Source organism: Thunnus maccoyii, chromosome 22, assembly GCF_910596095.1.
Source record: "Thunnus maccoyii chromosome 22, fThuMac1.1, whole genome shotgun sequence".
NCBI classification, from domain to species: domain Eukaryota; kingdom Metazoa; phylum Chordata; class Actinopteri; order Scombriformes; family Scombridae; genus Thunnus; species Thunnus maccoyii.
This window is the reverse complement of record NC_056554.1, coordinates 10,727,867-10,749,283: the sequence shown is the minus strand read 5'-3', so window position 1 is coordinate 10,749,283 and position 21,417 is coordinate 10,727,867. Positions and strand designations below refer to the sequence as shown.

Here is a 21,417-nt window from a genome sequence, read left to right as displayed (position 1 = left end):
GGTTTTTTGAAACGGGTTGGAAAATTACAAGGGCTTAAGTGTCAGACACATATGCCTGCCAAATGTAATCAGTGGGTAATAAATGTTTGCCCTTTACACTATAAAAAGCAACAGCAGTACTGAATTAGTGCTGAGCTCAGGGCAGCAGATCACGACGCTGTTGTAGCTGTGATTAAAAATATTTTTCAAAAACAAAACAATCCTATCTTCACCCATGCCTCTTGACCTCTTTCTCATAGATGACATCAACTTCATATCTTAACAGCTTTTATGATGGTACGACTAAACTGTAATCTAATGTGTTGTTTTTTTCTCGCTGTCCTGCAGCTCTTGAACTGTTGGGAAGGTTGCTTGAGTGCTGTAAGGTAAGCCTTATTAAATCTGACACTTGAATCATTGTATCCATTGTGCAAACACTTCATACAGTCAACAACAAAGATGGGTCATGACATTCTAAGCTGGGTTTCCATTTCTGCAAAGTCTCGGGACTGTGTTAATGCTGGTTGCGGCAGAATGGAGCCTCGGAGGGTAGAGTGTGAAGGCCTCTTGCTCTTTTCTCCCTACTGTTTAATTAGCATGGTCTCAGAGACTGGGGTGCCGCTTTAGCAATCACGAATCCTGCCCAGCCAATAAGAACTAGTGTTCAACCACATCTGACAGAGATAAATGGCACGCTGTAACATCTCAGCCTCAACCATCATCTCTGTTACCCATGCAACAGTGCATTGTGGGAAGTCTAGGGGAGTGCCAGAGATCTAAGTGAGCATGTGTGTCACTTGATAATGACATAAATCTCTGTGGGTGTTTATGTGTACAGTTCGTTTGCAAATGAACTAGGTCTGTTTGTGTTTCTACTGTATGCATTGTTGTGTGTTTGCTGAGCAAAGGTTCAATATCTTGACATTATACAATAGGTGCATTGTGGATTTTAAAAACGTAAAAAATACACCCTGTTATCAGCTTAAACCACAAATTGGTGCTGCAGAAGAATGCCCTATATTTCCAAATTTAGTTGCCATTCATTTGCTCTATTTCATCCAAATGAGATTCTAGCATTTTGTTTTGTCAATAGGTGGGGAATTTATGATGTATTTAAGTAGAATAAGCAAGCCAATCACAAAAGACTCAGGATGATGCATTACATTCTGCAACCTGATCACAGAAAGCATTTTGGAGCTGAAAATTTGATTAAAAAGAGAGCATTTTTTTGTGAAAATGGCTGTAAATTGGGGCATCTTTGAAACATTGAAATTGTTATTCATCTGTGCAGAAGACAAAATTAACAGACAGCGTCCACTGAATACATTATCCGCAACATTCTGCATTACCTAGTCTCCTGAGCCAGATGCTACATCTCATCCAAGCATTGCCTTATCGGTCCAGTACCATCCTGTCATGTGGGCACAGATTCGACACAGATTTGATTTTTTTTTTTCCATATAAGAGACCTAATTATATATGAATAAAAGCACTATTCTTCCTACATAACTGAGCCTAATGATGCTGAAGGTACCATGCATTAAACAGCATGCTACATAATGATAAAAGATAACATCTGCGCTCATCAACATTAGACATTTAACTTATCTTTTTCTTTAAAGTGATCACATAATGTCTAGGGTGGTAAATAAGATGCTGGTTTATGCCACTTTGGGCTGCTAACATGCAAAAACTGTTTGGGGAATCTTAAGGGTAAGTTTAAGATTACAGCACAGATGAGATTAAAATGGAAACAAATTCATTTTATGAACATAAGTCATACACAGATTGGTGTCCCACACTTCACAACATTCCATAAACCTGTCCAATTTGACCAAATAAAAAAAGCTATTTTTAGACATTGAGTGTTGTCACTAGCCACTGGTGAACTTCCTAGTAAAACACATCATGACTATAAATCACCTGGAGGTACATGCTGGGTCCAGAGAAAGCTAGACTTATCTCCACTCCAAGCAAGGAAATATAAGCCTGAGAAGCATCGGGTTTGCTGAATTCAGCTTACATGATTTCTTTGTATGGTGAAGTCTTGAACTCAATAGATGTTTTCATTAAATCTGTTTCATTTAGCTGATTAACAAACTGAATCACGTAAGTAGAAAGATGTCACCGTTTCCATCTTTTTTTAGTATTACAATTTGGTGACTCATGGTATTATTTGTTGCATGAGCTAAATAGTGTTTTGGTAAATAAATTTCCTTTCAGAAAGTACACGATAACCTATTTATTTATTTTCATCTTAGAAGCCTGTTTGAGTTGCTCTTCACAACAAGAGATGAACTGCGCTTTATAATTCCAGTAAATTCAGCACCCAATTTCAAGAACAATGACACAAGATTTACTCAAGTATTACAACTAAAATAATGCCATCAGTTGTAGTTTTAAAGTTTTTTTTAATGCTATCAGAATCTCAAATGAAAATATATTATAGACCTTGTCTATAACACATTAAAAGTATGGTGTTTTTTAATAATAAAGCTTCTTCCCCTACCCTGACACCTTCTTATGACTAACATACACTTCACTTATGGGGTGGTTTCAGCAGTAATTGCTGTAGCCTTTTCCCTTGTCTCCTGTTTCACTGGATCATAGTAAAGGAACAGTTTGTAGCAGTGGGGGCATAATTAGTGATAGGCCTTGGACATGTCATACTCTGTTAGTCAGCCTCGCTTTAATTCCTTTGTCTCCTCTCTGCTCCTAGCATTTATTCAAGCTGGGTGCATGTAAGTATATTTGCACAGGCGTTGTGCACATGTACTAGTATATCTAGTAAAAAAATTATTTGACCCTACACAATACTGTTATGGTAATACAGGGAAAATATTTTATCAGGATGTAAGTTTGCGCTTACATGTGCACATTTGTCTTTTCTGTCTGTCAGTACTAAGAAACCTTTGTGAGTGCCCCTTCGATTTCCTGTAGAACAAAAGGAAAACAAATCATTCAATTTTTTTTGCTTCGTCTCGCAAACTGAGGCTTCAATATTCAGCTGGCTTGTGAGGCTCATTTTGGCTATAATTAGAGGAAACCTTTTTGAGTTTTCTACCTTCCTTTTTAAGCATTTCCCTGTAGCAACAAAATGCATAAAAAGGGTTTTGTTTGATGCCAAAAGGTAGTCTCATGATTACTGTCAAAGGACGCTTTTTGGCATGATGAGTGAGTGTCTGTGTGTGTGTGTGTGTGTGTGTGGAGTTTGTAGAGGGGTTTCTCAACCTAGGCTGTTGATGTGAGGGCGGATGAAAGCCGCTTTGAGGATACAGTATACGGCTGGGAGGAAAAAAGCTCTTCCTCCACCACCTTCCTTTGCGTTTTCTACAATTTTCCCTCTCTCCTTCATTTCCCTCCTTTCTACCCTCTCTCATTCTCCTGCCACTCTACCCCTGCTATCTCCCCTTGCCTGCTTCTCCCCTCCCTCTGTTGTTTCCCTATCCAATTTTCCCTATACATCCAGCCCACTCTTTTTCTGTAGCCTCTTTCCCTGCAATAGCTGTCTTCATGTCTGCACTCATCTGTAACTGCTCTTCTCTCTGTCCTCCCTCTTTTACTTTTTCATTCGCTCCTGACCCCTCTCTTTTCCCACTATGAGGCTGGCAGTGAAGGACACTGCCCATAGCATGATGATTAGTCTGAGAAACACCCTGGAAATCAAGGATTACACAGACATGAATTCAAACCCACATTTATTAAAATGTTCTGGTATAAAACTCACTTCTCACTTAACATGTGGTTTGTGTGGTTAATGCAGTGTTGTTTCTTTAAATATGCAACTCATTTCAAGATGTAAATTTATAAATGTGGAGCAATGTGGGGTTCAGGTGTGTGCCCATAGCCATTTTAGTTAAAATTCCTTCAGCCATAGCACATGGCACCTCTGTAGATAGCAACTATTGTGATTCTGTTTTTTCATCACGCTATATTAGCCTCACAATGAAAAAAGACAAAAAAAAAATACAGCATGTTTGGGAGTGAACCTTGACCTTTAAGCAAAATCAGAGAACAGCCAGATTTTTTATAGCTCTGCTTGACATGCTTATTCCTAAGGTAAACTCCCTAGTGGTTCCCATGTACCACCTTTATTCAGCAGTAGCTAGTGGTATTTGTGTAGAAAGAACAGTCTCTCGGGTATAAACCTACCAGAAAAATACAGTTTCACAAGCTAGGTATGTAATTTTATAAATGGGCACTCTTACACACCTTGCATTGCAGCAGGTGGTTAAATGATATTCTCATGGCGACGTCTGCAGTGCCTGTACTTTGTACACATTTATCAGCGCATTTGTTATTGTTCAGTATAAACATAAATTCCATGTAATAAAGATTACATCAGACCTTTATACTTTCTATTAGCCCTAATCAGAAAACAGATTTTGACTTTAGCTTATTTTGAATTAAGATACAAATCAAAGTCCACCGGTTGCGCAAAGCTTTCTTGTTCCAGACTATCTTAAGTAGGACTCATTTTCTATGTATTCTGCGTAAATTGGGACTGCTTTCAAACCAACAAATATGGCTGACCGAGATAAAGCTCCACACTGCCTAGCTCTGTTCACTCTAACAAAAAAAAATATAAATCTTTTTTGACTGGAGGAATTTAACTGTTACAAGGACATTTTAAATTGAATATTGAATGGAGAAATAGCAACAAAATACACTATTCTAAGCGGTTACTGTGGTCTTTAAAATCTGTTTCCCTTTTCATTGCTTCTCCAGAAATTTGTGAGCAAATGACAAATTATGGTTCATGTCTTCTTTTTTGTGTTAGTTGTCAGCCAGTGTGATTGATTCTTAATACTGAAACACAGCACAAAACACAAATCTACTGCCACCCTATTTAAGTTTTTAGACTTGAAGGTTATAAGTGTATATTTTTGTACTGTCTTACTCACATTACATGAAGATCAAAATGAAGACTGCCCTGTCCTTTCCTCGGATACTTTCAAATACCTCATCAGGCCATCAAAATCAATCAGTAATCACTCAGTAATACAGTATTCTTAAGAGATTTCTTAACTGACACATAGCTTAGCTGTTCTGCATCACATCCTGCGTTCACAGTAAAGCTCGCCTCTCTTCCCTGCACCCGTGCTCGCTCATACCACTAGTTTTATTTGCCTGATTGTAATTCACTGTCTACTATTTGAAGAGCCAGGCAGCTTGTTTGCTATTGATTTTATTTACAAGGCTTCTATATTTTACTCTGTGCAAATCAGAGCAATTGTTTCCAAGTGCATGCATGAATCAATGCTTCCCTGGAGCCTGCACTGGCGACTGCATACAGCTCAATACCTCCAATTTATGTTTTAATTACGATGATCTACTAAGTGTTGGGAGCTTAGCCTTGCTCTCACAATCTGCATCAACAAGCCAAGCAGCGTACATTGTATTGTACATTGAATTTTATTGCCTATATAGGCAGCCAGTGGTTTTGACTGCATTCATCAAATTGCCCAGAGTCTCATCTGTGCTGATTTGTAGTGATGATGGTAGAGAATGTTGTGCCTTTTGCTGACATGGTTAGAGTTGACTGAATACTGAAAGGACTGGTATACAATGGGAAATTGGTAAAAGGAACTTGAAAGCATTGCAGTTATTTTCATATTTACAGTACTATGCTGAGTTTTGGACAGCCATACACAAAATAGCAGGTAGTGGTTTATTTCATGATTTGCTATCAATTGTTGTTCAGACAGAGTATTAAAAAAACAACGGCTGCTCAGTTCTGAAAGTACTGTTTGGCAAATGTGTCTCCAGACTGGATTTCATACCTCTCCATATTTATTCTGCACTGTTTTTGTTTTGCAGAGCAATATATCATTTGATCACTTGCAATTAGAAGTGACTGCTCAACTCAGTATGCCATATAAGTGGAGTCTGGCAAGCCTGAAAGCCATAAATTTTATTGACTCCTGTAATTAGGACAGATCAATAAAAGCCAGTTTCTTTCACTGCTTCCCAGGGACTGTATTGGCTGTTGCACGTTTCCAGGTCCAAGCTCCACTGCAATCACTCAATAATATGACATAAAGTTACTATAAAATGTTGAAATGCTGCAAAAACTGTCTGTGGTGTATTTATAAATGAATAAAGAGAGCAGTACGGCAACTTTTTACAGTCTAACTATGAAGAAATGCTATGATATATTACAGAGAAAGAGATCACCAGGGTTCCGCACTACTTTCAGAGACTTTCTTTTTTTTTTTTTTTATAATTTGTGGCTGTTGTTTTGTCTTCCGCCATTTGCAGATGCTCCACCAGTAATACCTATTATAATACAGTAGAAAAACGGCCCCATAGTGCGTTGCTGTCAAGCCTCTTAAGTTGATAGCTGTGTCTTTGCACACTGCGGGAAGAATCCCTTTCTGTCAAACAACAGCTGGTGAAGACAACATGATGCGGAGGCCACGGACGAGTGAGCCATCAAACCTCAGTCTCTGACAGTATTTTGGCAAGCCACATTTCATAAGAGTCTGTCTCTCTGTGTTCTGCTTTTATGGTGCATGAATCAATGATAATTGTGCTGTGTTCTCACTCGAATGGCAGAAGTATCCCCCATGCGGCAACAGTCAAAAATGGGAGTTTGAGTGCTGGATCAAGGAATACCCCGAAATTAGCATGAATGAAATGAATCACAGTTCCCCTGGGATTATGATTCATTAGCTGGAAAATGTTCAGTGCAAAAGGCATGGGTAACACCGTGCCAATACAACTAATATAGTATAAATTACTAGCAACTATGCAAAGTGAGGTTACGCTATGCATGACACATGCCTGTTGCTGACATGGGTTCAAAGAACAGTTGTGCAAGTCAGTGAATCTACAAGCTGCTCTATAGCTGGAGCTGACCCAGAGGGGTGCAGCAGGTGAAAGAAAAATTCCCAGTGGGGACTACTGAAGTATTATGTCTGTTATTATTAGCATTGTAATTCTCCCAAGCTGTATGGCATGTTCCATGTGCAGTGTCAATTCAATCAAACATGCTTTTCACAAGCTTTCAAGCAAACTGTGTTATCAAATCAAAGACCAACAACCTTATCCCCAGCTCCATCAGGGCCTAATTCCATTCCAAACCAAGCTCCCATTCTCCTTTCCCTTATCCCTCCTGAAAAGCCCAGTGATTAGAAGTAGACTTAAAGTTGACTATAGCACCCCCACCCCCCCCACCTTACCCTACCTCATTCCCAACGGGACCTTCTTGAATCCCCAAAGCCTCGGGGATCAGGGGATCAGGCAATCTCTCCCTCCCACCACTTCAAACGGGGGAGCCCAATGTGTTCCGCAGCCTTCGGTGTAATCTCTTTGGCTGTCGACAGATCTAGCGAGGGGTCAGCTGTGATAACAGGATCACTCAGGTGGAGACGGGAGGGGACCACTAAAGAAAGAAACAGAAGCTAAAGAGAGAGAAATGCGGGCGAGTGCAAAGTGAGTTCTGTTGGTGTAGTGGAGCTGGTGATTCAGATGAGGAAGAATATTTTTCGCGCAGCATATGTAAGGCAGAGGACATGCACACGTCCATACAGGATCATACCTGCATGCATAAACATGCTCACCCACTCAATCAAAGACAGTATGAAGTGCTACTTCAGGGATTATTAGATCATCACCAATTTAGATAATTGATCAATTAAGTCATTTAAAAAGCAACAAACGCAAAACATTTGCTGGTTCCAACTTTTTAAATGTGAAGATTTTCTGCTTTTCTCTGTTTATAATTAAAAAATTGAATATCTTACACTGTGGACTGACTCAGACCAAACAAATTTTCTAAGGATCATCTTGAGCTCTGAGAAACTGTGATGGCTGTTTTTCGCTATTTTAAGACACTGTATAGATGAAACATTTAACTGAATGATCAAAAAAATAATCAACAGATTAATCAATAATGGAAATCACCGCTACTTGCAGCTCTGTGAACATCAGCCAATGTAATAAAAACCTCCTTCTGAAAGAAATACAATACTTCCCAGACTATTATAGAGGAAATAATAGAAAATCCAATATTTGGTTACAAACTGAGTCCTATTTGACATGGCTGGATGCCTGACAGAGCAGCGAGGCACCCTGACAAGGCTATTTTGGCCCGTTCTGCCAAGTCTGCCTCATGTTGCATCCACCAGCACTCTGACCTGGCGTCTTATTAAAACTGCTATCACCCATAGAGGAGAAAAAAAAGAGAAGCAGTGGATGTAAATGGTGAAAAAAAAACGGAGAGGTGAAAGGTCATGCAAAACTGAGGGGCTACAGTATCAATTTTACGCTTGGGCATCCGGTTGACATAGAACAGCAAGCACACATGAGCTATTACTTACACCCTATCACACAAGCTAGCATACACGCAAAGTTTTACCAACATATTTCATATGCATACGGACATTGTAACATTCATAGACTCTCGTTTTCTGACTCTCCCTCTCTCTCTCTGACACACACACGCTGAGAAGCAGCATGGTAGGCAGTGACACAAAGCTAATGCCTTGTCACACAGGCTGTCAGCAGATTAGCCAGTGGATTACACCCCAGCCATTAGATGTGCACAGAGCGAAAGGCCACAAACATGGCAGAGGGAGAGGAGGAGAAGAGAGAGTGAGACAGTGAGTGTGAGACTGCCAGTGATAGGGCATATTCTGGTATAATGCATAGAAAAAACTAATGGAGGATAAGTTAAAGGAGAGGAAAAAGAAAGGCAAGGGAAGTCATGCAAAGATAAGAGTCAAAGTGACACAAGGGAGATGTTGAAGGGAAAGATGCAAGGATGAAAAAAAAAGGGATTGGGTCAAGAGAATTTGCTGCTGGAGCAGCGGTAACAAGATAATCAGACAGAGAGGACAGGGAAGGTAATAACAACGGTAAAAGGAGAGACACAGAGAAAAACAGAAAATGTGAGAAAAAGGATGGGAGAGTCTTTTACAGCACAAGGGAGCAAAGAAGAGAGGGAGAAGTTAGTGTTTTGTAGCTGAAGAAAAAAAAAAAGAAACCAAAAGGATGGGAGGAGTGGAGGTGATGAGAGACACATGAGAGGGGAGAGAAAAGGGAAAGAGGACGCTTGAAAAACAGAATGAGAAGGGAAGAAGAGGGTAGGGGAGGAGCGGAGAGAGATAAAAATGAAAGAACCAGGAGTAGAGATTAGAGGGGTGAGATGGGATGTGAAGCATCAGAGAGGATGGAGAATACTCTGCAGTACATTAAAAACAACGCAGCACACAGGCAGGCGAAATAGACGGTAAGAAGTGGAAGATGGATCTTAACTTAGAGTAGGGCAGAAAAGAAATATGGATTCAGTGAAGGACTGAGGGATTCACATATTATCCAAAAATATTGTGCCATCACCAGTTTGGACTCAACGCACTTTGTCAAACTTCAAGATAACATACCTAAATAAATGTCAAAAATTCTCAACATTACTACTTACTTCTGTCACAATCTGTTCATTCCACAATGAATAATCTTGATTTCATGCCATGTTTGTTCTCTTTCATTTTCAGGCATTTTTCCTCTCATTGATTAGCTTAGATGACATTGCTAAAAAAAAATGTAAAAATGCCAAGGTCAGATTCCAGTGAAGGCAAGAGGCAGAAACTCAAATTCATGCTTTTGTGTCAATTAAAGCAACAGTTACCATTACTTAGTTTTGTTGTTGTTGTTTTTGACCACCTGGGGGCATCAGAACAAGCTGAAAACACAACACCTGACATATTAACACCTTAGAAAGTTTCTTGTTAGCAAACATTCCGCCGCTTCAAGCAGACACTGAGCAACATCAGCATTCATTTGGAGTCGTGTTTCTGGCCATCTGACAGATGTAATGCTAATTTTCACCCTCGTTAGCTCTGTTTTGTTTATTTAACAGGGAATAAACAGATAAACATCGGTGCATAAGGAAAAGCGTTGCAACAGATGTAATGTCTAAGTGAAACTAATTAGTAGTTCCACCAACTCCTGACAATCTGCATCTTTAGCTCAGTAGACGCTCAGCTGTCTTCACCAGCTAGTTGCTAACTTTCTCATTATTTATGCAAAAGGACAGCACAGGACTTCACTGAGAAAGCACAGGTTCACAAAGACACATAGCTCTTGTCAAAAGTTGCTAACTGCAGTATTAACAGCAGCTGTGTCAGAAACTTTTCAAGCACTTGTCAGTTTAACTTCTACCACCGTACTTCTGTATCACCATCCGCTGAGCAGAGTGAAAGCTACTCCCTGCATTGCAAGGCAATAATGACACTTACGTTTTTTTTTTTTTCTCTCTCTCTCTCTCTCTTTTTTTCAATCAGTCTCTGGTTCCAAGTGGAGAGGTGTCAGGCTTTCTCAGTTGGTGTTTCATTTTACGATAATCGACTTCACTGCCCCTACCGTCATCACCACCTACAGCCCCCACCACAAAACCACTTTGCAGATGTAATGACACATAATTGTCTGCTGGATTTGCCTGTTAGGGGCTTCATTTCGAGCTGTATTTGCACAAGAATGGAAGGGAAGATGTCAAGTTAACAGGGGTTAATGGGGAATTCTGATATCCATTCAGACTGGGAATTGTGTTCAGAAAAGCCATGACAAGCATGTCATACTGTGTTCACACAGAAAGCATATGTTTAGTGTGTGAATTGCACATATAGTATGCACAAGTACACAGTATACTCTCTGATTATTCTTGGTGACTGATGTGGCAAGAGGTTTATATGTGCTTGTGTTTATATGTATGCCAACATGTGTGTGTGTTATGTGTGTGCATGCATGCATACATACATGAGCGTATATGCGTGCATGTGTTTGACAGCAAGGCTGATGTCATTCAGGACGCTTTAGCTGGTTGAGTGATTTGAATGTGTGCTGTGGAATGAGCTGAATCTAAGAAGTGCTGGAGGGAGATGGGGGGGTGGGTGGGGTGGTGTGGGGGGTAAATGTGTGAATCCCCACAGGACATTTAGTCTGTTTATTATGATAAGCCTCTGCATGCGCACATCCTCCGCGCATACGTACAGAAGTACAACTCATGTGCATACATGTAAAGGAAGAATGAAAGAAGGGGCAGATGGAGATGTGGAGAAAGGAAACATGGACAGGGAAAGGAAAGAGAAAAAAGAACAGGGGATGCTCTGAGACATGTGATTCACATATGCGCAGTGATTGGCTGGTATTTCACAACCTATAAAAGATAACTCCACACCAGCCTATCCATAGCCATCTCATGTGGGACCCATTCCACCTTTTAAACCCCCTCTCTCTTAAAGCGGGCCCAGCTGTAAGTCAAGGGGCTGCTTTGGATTAGCCAGAGAGAAAAAACGAATTTCCTTTGCCATTTTACGAGCATTTAATTTGAAACAATTAAGATATTACGGAGCTGCGGATTCACTACACAGAGTGACAGCTGGGAGCAATCCCATAAACCCCTGAGCCAGTGAATGAGGCACCTTGCTACTCTCTTCTGCACCACTTGCCTCCTCCTGCTCCATCTCCTCTCTGTTATTCCATTCAAGCATTTAGCTTAAGGCTCTGTTGAGGTGAATGCGCTACCTTTGCCTCAGCTGAGAGCTCACCGCTATCGCCAATTACTTTAGCAGCTCATACATGTACCAGTTGGTTGATGATAGAATGGCCTAATTTCCCAAGACTAAAGGGAGGAAGCGAGCACAGGGGACGTTTACCTTCTGGATGGCTTTTCCCATCACACTTTTTATTATGTTATTGGATTTATAGCATAAATTGCATGATTCATGTCTGTAGGAAGGAATGAGAAAGATGCAAACTACAGGGGGCAGCAAATGGTAAGCTGAGATTGTGCATACTACATTGGACACTGTTGCAATACAGTCAACATCATGAAACTGTTCTTTTGAGAGATATTACTGAATCTGAAAGCTTTGTTAATGTCATGTAGTTGTTTATTTTGTGGACTTTGATGGCACACATATTGATGACCCTCCGTGTCCTATCTGTCCTACACTTGGAGAACTTTGTCACTCCCTGACTTTGAATTCAAGCTAGCTTTGTCAGCACTCACCCATCAATTCACCTCCTCCTCCTACCTTCCACACTGGCATAGAAGGGCATCGGAGGTGTGAAATTGATGAAGGTGCGCTTGTGAAAATGTCAGTGGGGGATCACTGGCCAGAGAGAGAGAGAGAGAGTATATTTTAGAAGGGGGTGCAGTGGAGGGGGTGACAGATAGGAGTGGCAAAAGCTCCTTTTCATGAACACTGAACTGTAAAATGGAGGACCCAGTGCAAACAATGGCCGTGATCAATTGGCTATGGTGAGAGGCTTCTCGTAAAAGCCCGATGCCAGCCCGCACCCGCTGAAAGAGAGAGGGAAAAAAAAAGAACGAGAGAGGGATGGAGACAGAGGGAGTGACAGAAAGAGACACAGACAGAGATGAGGTATGTGTCACTATTAGTTTGGGGGAAGGAAAGTCAGAGAGGTAGAGAGCAAGAGTGGATGTGTAGAGTAGAGAAGAGAACGGGCAAATGAATGAGAAGCCGGGATGACGGCAGGAGAAGGTATAAGGCTTTTAGAGTAGGGAAGATTTAAATAAATGAAAGGACAATGAAGGGAAGCGGAGGGAGATGGGATAAGATCAACAGACAGAAAAAGCAGCAGTGCATGATTTTTGTTCAGAGGCACCTATTTGAAAAAAATGTAAAAAAGAAAAAAGTGAGAGGGCGATAGAAACAAAAAGTATGCCGACCCTAACACATCAGCAAAACTTTGTTTGTTTTGTTTATTCAGTTTACCTCTTAGGCTTAATTACAGTCCAGCCACTATTCCCACATCATATCTACTTTTTGTACATTTGTGCAGAGGGTTCACCCTTTCAAAAGCTATCCCAAACCACAAAACTGTTAAAGAGAAAAATAGGGCTACAAGCAATGATTTTTTTTTTTTTTTTATCATCAATTCATCTGTATTTTCAATTTGTAAATCATTCATTGATATCAATCTGTTAGTCAATAAGACAATAGAGAAAATATCATAGTTTTCTAGAAGCTATGGAAACATATTGATAAAATGGACAAAATCCTCATCTTCTTCTGCATTTCTCCTTAACACACGACTGAACGATTTGTCAGTTATTAATATTGTTGTTGATTAATTTTCTGTTGACTGACTAATTCATCAACTAAACATTTCCATGCCGGCGTCTAATAAGTGTACGTACACGTAGAGCGCGCAGAGCACATGTTCATTGTGTTAGGATATTTTGCATTTGTATGGAAACACCACGTAACATAACTCAAAAGCGGAGAGAGCAATGCATCCATCAGTATCCATGGTGATGGATGTCTCATGCTTATGGAGGAGAGCGGTGAGTGCTGCTCATGGTTTACAGTTGCTTATGTATATCCTCCCCCTTAATAGGGAGCGCCCTCCACAGCCAGGGGTGTGATTTTGTGTGGTAGTGACAATCAGTAGTGAGGTGCTAGTGGGGTTGGAGTCTGGGGAAAGGACCTCTGTTGCCCCTTGTCTATCATCAACAGGCTTGTTTCCACTTTCTTGACTTTGGTACTCAGTACATCAGACTCAGAAATACAAAAAAAATATCTTACATAAGCATGCTTACACTAGACACGCACATTTAGATAGAGATTTGCAGTGTTTCACTGGACTGATGTCCCGATCTGGGTTCCACAGAGCGACTCTGTCAGGCAAGAGTTGACTCAATCTGTCTAAAGCTTTTTCCCTCGCTACCTCTATCTCTCTCTTTGTCTCGCTGCGCAGGCTGCTGCACACCATGGCTGCTCACACCATCCCAGTTGATCTCTTAATGGACCTAATTGCTTTGCAGCTCATTGCACCTCATGCCAACACCAAACTAAATCAAACCTAGGCCCCATCCGCAAGGCTCATCGCGAATCTGATTCCGCTTGACATCATAATAAGGTGATATTGACTACTCATGACTCAGCACTTCCAGAACAGATGACTAAGTGCACGTCTCTCTCTTCAACGCGTGACCCCTGACAGGCGGAGCTGTTCAGGTCATGTAAGAGTTCAAGTGACCCTCCTTAGGAGCGCAGCCCATTGTGCTCTCTTTAGCAATATGCTCGTGACTCGTTCTGTGGCGGACAATATATTATGCATTGTTGCACACTGGACTACTGATTGCAAATGCTGATGTACTCAAGGAATAGATGCGGCCTCCCTACAGCACAATCTGAAGCCTGTACTTGCCACATTACTTGATAGCTACCAAGCAGACATGTAATGTTAGCCTTGAGTCAGCTCCCCCAATCTGAGGGAATGTCACACTAGTCTAAAAAGGCATGTAGTCAAATTCACCAGAAGAATTAAAGTGGAGTCGGCTCCATAAGTTTTGTAACGGTTTTGCATGTTTATTAGTAATTGTTTTAGTGGTTATTTTATTTATTTATTTATTTTCATTTATTCACTGGTCCATTGCTGTAGTGAAATTTAAAGGGTTTTTTATTGGTCTGAAGTGGGCGGATATCATGGAAAAAGGTGATGTCACATATTTCGGTGTACCAATCAATGTTTAGCAAAAAATTAATCAGAACGTGATGACAGTCTTGGGCTTGTTTGCTTATGTTGCAAGCACTGTCAATCAAATCTGATCAATACACATCCACACACTTCTGATGATGTAGAATAACTGAGGTTTTGAGCAAGAATCTCTTGATAGAGTGGTCAAGGGTTTTGCCTCATTGTGATGAAAGTCTCTGTAGTTATAGTTATAATTATTCTATGTAAATGTATAATTAACATAAGATAGAATAGAATAGAATAGAGTAGAATAAAATAGAATGGAATGGAATATATCTTTATTGTCCACCAGGGTGCAAAACTGTCTTTGGCTCACCAAAACATGAAGACACACTACACATGATTCTTAAAAGAAAGAGACGGTGAAGCAGCGAGTATACACCTATCACATAAGTTTTCTCTTGTCATGGTTACACATCCTTCCCAAGTCCAGGTATCTCTCTGTAGGGATCATTTAGAAATGTAATAATTTGGATTCCGAAGGTGTTACAGAGTCTTGAGCCCTAGGGGACGAGTTAAACGGCTGTCATTATTTTTAAGTTATGTAGGTCACTAAGTGACCTACATAATATATGTTATCACAGACTTCAAGGCTCTGTATACAGCTGCCTGGCATCTGACCAGTAAATTAACCACTTCTTCCTTATCATGTACATAATTATGGCAATCAATCCCACGCGCAAACTTTACAATCATTTCAACACAACATATAAATCTTTCGTCCTCTTTTTGTTTGCAATGAACTATTAAGTCCTCCAATTTCGACGAAATGTTAATTGCTCATGAAAGCACGACTGTATGCTTAGCCATCCATCATATTTGACAGATTCTAAGAAGGAAAGGAGTATCAGATGTCTCAGCCAAGGACTAGAGTTGGGTGTTGGTTTACATTTTTCGTGCCTTGGAGATGTGGAGAATATCACCTTGGCATTTGTCGCTCTTAGCCCCCCCACCCTTTTCCCCCTCTCTTGACTGCTTGGGCAGCGGCCATAAACAAGTCAATCTCCATCGTCTCAACACATTGGATTAGATTTATCCGCTTAAGATAGATTGTTATCCCAAAGAGCATGAGTCTCGCTTGATGGGGAAATTAATTTTACGATGACTGGTTTACTTGATCAGGGTTGTGGGGGAGGTGGGGACTATAAATGTATCAACTCTGGGGCATGGAGAGCTGAAAACAACAGTCCTTGTTTTTGATTCAGACAAGTTGTCACTCTCCTCCGCCGCATTATACATGGTGTTGTCTTTGGGTCACAGAATCTAGAGTAATGACTTGACTGACAGTCATTTGTAAAGCGCCAGCAACTTGTCAAGGGTGAAAAGGCCTGCACCTCGGGCTAAAGGAAGATTGACAGTGAAAGATATTGTATTTTCTCGTCTGTCTGTCTAACGTTAAATGTGAAATTGACCATTTTGGATGCAGAATTATAAATAGGCTCCATGGTCAGAAGTATAGAACAACTTATCCAGAATTTAAATGCTGTCCATGGAGGAGAAAAATCCCTCTAAAATAGCTAAGCTGTCAGCCCACCCAAATCTAGAGTGTTAAACTGATACGGTAGTTATTGGATTGTGTTACAATGGAACTGACCTCAGCCTATTGAGCAACAAAATCCAGTCTAAGCCTAGTCCTTAGTGTAAATTCGTCTGACAAGCATTACTTAGAACCTCTTACTTGCAAGTTAAAGACCAAGATGATTGATTTTCTACCTGTGTTGCCTGTCTGGATTCTGAACCAGACAGTTTAAAGCTGATACACAACAGAAAAGTGACTTAAAGAATTATTTTCATTTATTTTTTTTAATCCCCATTGAGATGAACACAGCACCCTGTAAAAAGAAATCCTGACAAATCTATAAACTGATTTGCTTTATATAGTCACTCACATAATCCACAAGGCCACTAATGAATAGATTGCTGAGAGAAAAAGTATCACTGAAGTACAATAGTTCCACAAACTCTAGCAGTGTTAGAAAGAGGCTGTTGAGGACTAAGCTTATACAGTGCTGGAAAGCATTTTACAGTATCTATCTATCCAATCCTGATGCTTTGCATGATCATAAATGGCACAATATGAAGATATCCATTGTCAGATATTGAATGTATTTAAGATGCAAACCCAACCTAAGTAAACTTGTCATTAATAGCTTTGATAGCAAATAGCTTTTAAATAGCTTTCAAATTAACCTTTGTCAGCCATTAAATCAACCAACTACTATTGAGAACAAAAAAAGAAGAAAATGTAAAGTAATTTATAAAATAAATGAAAATATTTGACGCTAATTAGTTTTGTAAATTCAGAATAATCCCCACAGACTGTGTAGCAAGGTACAAAGAGAAACACATGCATCAAAAGGTTTTCTTACATTATTCATCCAAAGCAAATGCATATTGATACCGCATAACCTTTAACATTCATAGCCGTATTTTCATTGTATTTACATAGTAAATGCCAATCAGTGCTACGCTTTGCATGACCCCACACGTGTATGAACGAAAACATGCCCCCAGGTAGTGTATAATATTCTGTAGAAATGTACTGTCATTGTCCTACAACAAAGAAAACATTTGCCAAGTGAGACTTTTTTTTCATAGCCCTCCAACTGTCAAGAGTATTAATAGGCAAACTTGTATCTTAGCCTGGCACTCAGGTTTTCTGTCTCGGATCCTTCTTATTGAAGGACAGTTGGTTTATAGACTCCCCTGTTCGGTTGGGCAACAAAGTTCAGCCATGATAGGCCAGCGAGGCAGGTTCTTGATAAATCCTACCCTTGCCCCCATTTATCAACAAGTGCTGCTGTATTACTATTATAGCTGGTGCCAAGAATATGAAAGCACAAGGTTAGATGCAGAGCAGAATTATAAATCTAATAACTAGTGTCATCCAATTATATTCAAAGATTGTGGGATTTAAAAACAAATAAAAAAGAAAAAGCCCCCAAACAGTTGTGAATAGAAGGTGAAAATAGTATTGATTTAAATAATGTTAGTGGGCCTCAGCTAAAGGATAAATATGCTGTCCCTTAGCTCATTTTAGCTCTAAAAAAAGAATTGTGATGTTTAGATGTATTAGGAATGGCATAATGTTTCAACAGTCAGCCTATACTCCTGATAAATAAGAATATTATCCAAATAATTGCTTTGGTGAAAGACATTTGTGATCTACAGTACATTGTGCCTCGAGACACAACTAGCTATCACTCCCACAATGTTTTCTCATAGCCAGCAGTCAAGGGCAATAGTTCACATAACAGTAATTTCATCAAGTTTCTCCATTGTTCATTGTCACAAAACCACCACTTTCTTTTGGCCTATAAATCTACATGCCGAGGCTGTATCAAATTCTACCCTTAGAAAATGGAGCCGGGTATAATTTGCAGGTATAAATCACCATCACGGTTACTCAATCAGATACATGACATGTTTGAGTGCAGGTAAGAAAACAGATATGCTGACTGCAGTAGTCTGTCTCTCTGTCTCTCTGAGAGTACTATTGTTGGATGCTAGATGTTCATGTCTGCAGGGCTAGGTTGTTCATCAGAAGGTCTGGGTTGCTGCCACAAAAGCAACTTTTCTCAAAACACAATTGGTCATAGTCATCTGTTACCCTGGGCCATTACTGTTATTTTTTTTTCTGTAGCCTTACATTAGAGGACCGTGCACTTGACTGTGTTATCAGGAGCACTTTATGCATTGTTGTGCAACATTATGTCTATTCAGTGATGTGGAAGTGAATTAATCACATCTTGGAATCATTACATGAACCTTGTGATCATTACACGTGGATTATGAAGGTTACTGCTCAACTTTGTTTACTCCAACAGGCTGACCTTGAAGCAAGTGAAGGCAGTTTCCCTACATGCAGAAGACACGCCTTTGATAAAAAATAATAATAAAAAAAAAAAAAAACATGGCAGATGATGTGCCCCCCAACAGACACGCGAACATACACACTGAAGCCCAGCCTGACAACAAATCAATATAATATGCCTACAGGGACTTACAGTGTGTCTGCGGCTCTTAGTAATGAGTTTATAGTGACCTTACTATACATTGGGTGCATTTTTTATGGAGTTTGTGTTGATATTAACCTAACCATGAGGCATATCTGTACACCAGTTGTGACCTATCACCCACACAGGCATCAGTGGTGGAATGTACAACTTTGAAAGTCCAACTTTGAGGTACTTGTACTTCAATTTCTTCAGTGTTATATAGCTATTTTATATTCTTTTATACTTCTACTACTTTACATTTCAGGGTTTCTTTTTTGTTGTTTTTTTTTTACCACAATATATATTTAACAGTTACAAGTTACTTTGCAGATTAAGATTTTAAGAACCTATAATGAGCAAGTTTTTGTTGTTGTTGTTGTTGCTTTTTCCCATGTAGTTTGGTAAGGGTGCAGTGCACATAACACAAAATGAAATAGATGCACTCATACAAAGAGTTCAGATGAGATGCGTCAACATCACTGTCCAAGGATTTTACATTACGTTTTACAAATGTTGACTGCAGGACCTTTATTTGTATTGAGGTACTTTTACAGTATGGTGCTGCTAATCTCACTTAAGTAAAGGATCTGAATTCCTCCATCCACCACACTCTATACACACAAATTATTATCATATTTACGCCCTTTTTTATGCATTTTTGTACCATTCCTTACACATTTCATTCATATTTTTTTTTAAAAAAGCTGTTCTATAAATATGCTGTCGGTTACATAACTGATACAGTATGTGTCTACTGTGCTCTTTCATGATAACATAGCTTTAGCTGTCAAATAACTTTCCTAAGAACACATACACATAGACTTATGTGGTCTCTCACATGTAGTCATATTCTCACAGTTTACCATCTGAAAATAATTACCAAGTCAGACTCAAACACACACACAGGCACACACACATGCACACATACACACACACACAAATCACATCACAAATCTTCCTCTAAAATAGCCATGTCCAAGTACACATTCCTGCAGTGGACTTAGGGGTGGGGGGGTGTTGATCCAGGAGAGTTGGAAGAGTGGGACTTCGCTGACTGACGTCACCCCCCTTCACACCTCTCTCTCTCTCTCTCTTTCTCTCACTCTCTCTCTCTCTCTCTCTCTCACTATGTCTGTCAGTCTCCTGTTTTTCTCTGCCTGGTGTTTCAGTCCGTGCTCAGGTCTCAGCAAAGTGAGAGAGAGGGAGGGCAGACAGACAGACAGACAAAGAGAGAGACACAGAGAGAGAGAGAGAAAGAGAGGGGGGAGGAAGGAGAGAGAGAGAGAGAGAGAGGAGAGAGAGAGAGAAAGAGAGAGAGAAGGGGAGAGCGAGGGGGCTGTGTGTCCCAGCCACACCGCACTCTCCAAACACAACCACAGTCTCGCCACGTTCAATTCAATGAAGATCTAACGAGCACAACACAGAACGATCCAAACCAGAGAATATAGCCCTATTACACGCGCTTCACGTGCGTGTTTGTCGTCCTCTCGCCCCGAACATCGTTACCGCCGGACAACTCCAGGAAAGAATCGAAATAAGAGCAAACAGAAGGGGGGAAAAAAAAGGAAGAAGAAGAAACCCGAGGACGGATTTTTTTTCTTCCTCTCACGTTATTTCATTTCTAAGGACTCGGCTGTCATTACTGGATGTAAAAAACTCTCGACTTCTCTTTGTTGAAGACAAAAAGGGAGAGACTGAGTTTCAAAGTGACCGCAAAATGGTGATAAGGTAAGATTACTGTGAGTTTGGAGATTGTGACAGTCGGAACTGAAGTCGCTGCCGCAGTGATTTCAGGTGTGCGAGGAGCCTCATGAAGTTGGTTCAAACACATTAGCTGTAACCCGTTAAGACACATTTTGACCTGTTTAATCCTCCTAACGCGTATAGGCTACGTAGCTATATAGTTGATGGTTTATTCAGGGATGTGACCGTTTTATTTATGTGTCAATAATTGTTTTACGCACAGTTTATTATTATGAACGCGCGCAGCCTTGAAGAGATACAGTAGCGCTTTCAGAGCCACATTACACTATGAAATACGGCTTCGATAGAAATTGCACAAAATAGCTTCATTCACCGGTTAAATCTCCGTTTTGAACATGTACCTGCACATACAGTATAACTGCATCTGTGAATGTGCAGGTGGAATATTTTTGTTATGGTGTGTGGTTTTTGTGGAGGGTTGGAGAAGCGACCAGTGTCCATATCTTTATATTTTTATATAAATTATCACCACATATAATAATATATGTTGGATAGTCTTAATATTGCGGTTGATGTGTATTCTTCATTGGCTATTTATTTTTTCATTTTATGTTGTTCCCTTTTATGTCATCAAAAAAAAAAAATCGCAAAACCGACCCGCTCAAACGTGTTATTTTAAGCTTACTTTAATCCGTGGCATACAGTTCATTTAGTTCACCCTTTTAAAGTTGTGGAAGCCTTTCCAGCGAGTCGATTGTGAAGAATTTCAAAGTGCATTCTGAAACTCTCCAGCGATCCCTCATCTTATCTGTCTTATTTTTAGAGTACATTTGAAAAAAAAAAAAGTTGTCAGTGCTTTTTAAAGAGCTCACATAGTTTTTTTTTGTATTTTCTTTTTTTAAAAAAAAAAGCAAAATATCAGTCAGTCAAACAGGCAGGCAGAGAATCAAGTCAGTCACGCAAGCATTCTGTCAATCAGGTGAAAGTGAACCTTCATTTCCAGTCGAGCTGTGCACACCACCTGTGCTCAGTGTGCCAGTTGGGCCACTAGGGGACTCATTCTCTCCAGTCAGTGAGGAGAATGCAGTGGAGAGGGCCTACAAGCCGTGAAGAAGGGTTGTTAGGTACCATGACAAGACCCCCACAACCATTACTGAGTCAAACTTTAGCTCATAATTAAACATCATCATTTTAATATAAATGAGCTTTGAAAAGGTCACAAAAT

General features: G+C 40.0%; 1 protein-coding gene across 16 annotated transcripts in view; it reads left to right on the top strand.

The window, feature by feature from the left end:
• LOC121889010 (receptor-type tyrosine-protein phosphatase delta) overlaps positions 1–21,417 on the top strand; it is a 369,584-nt gene that overhangs the window by 212,352 nt on the left and 135,815 nt on the right. For 14 of the 16 annotated variants that reach the window (XM_042400705.1, XM_042400691.1, XM_042400694.1 and 11 more), the window contains exon 9: positions 328–365. The gene's annotated coding sequence lies outside the window, so the exon portion shown is untranslated. Of the gene's footprint in view, positions 1–327; positions 366–2,702; positions 2,721–19,760; positions 20,217–21,417 lie in introns of those variants that run through there. The other 2 variants (XM_042400693.1, XM_042400692.1) reach the window with 2 other exon arrangements.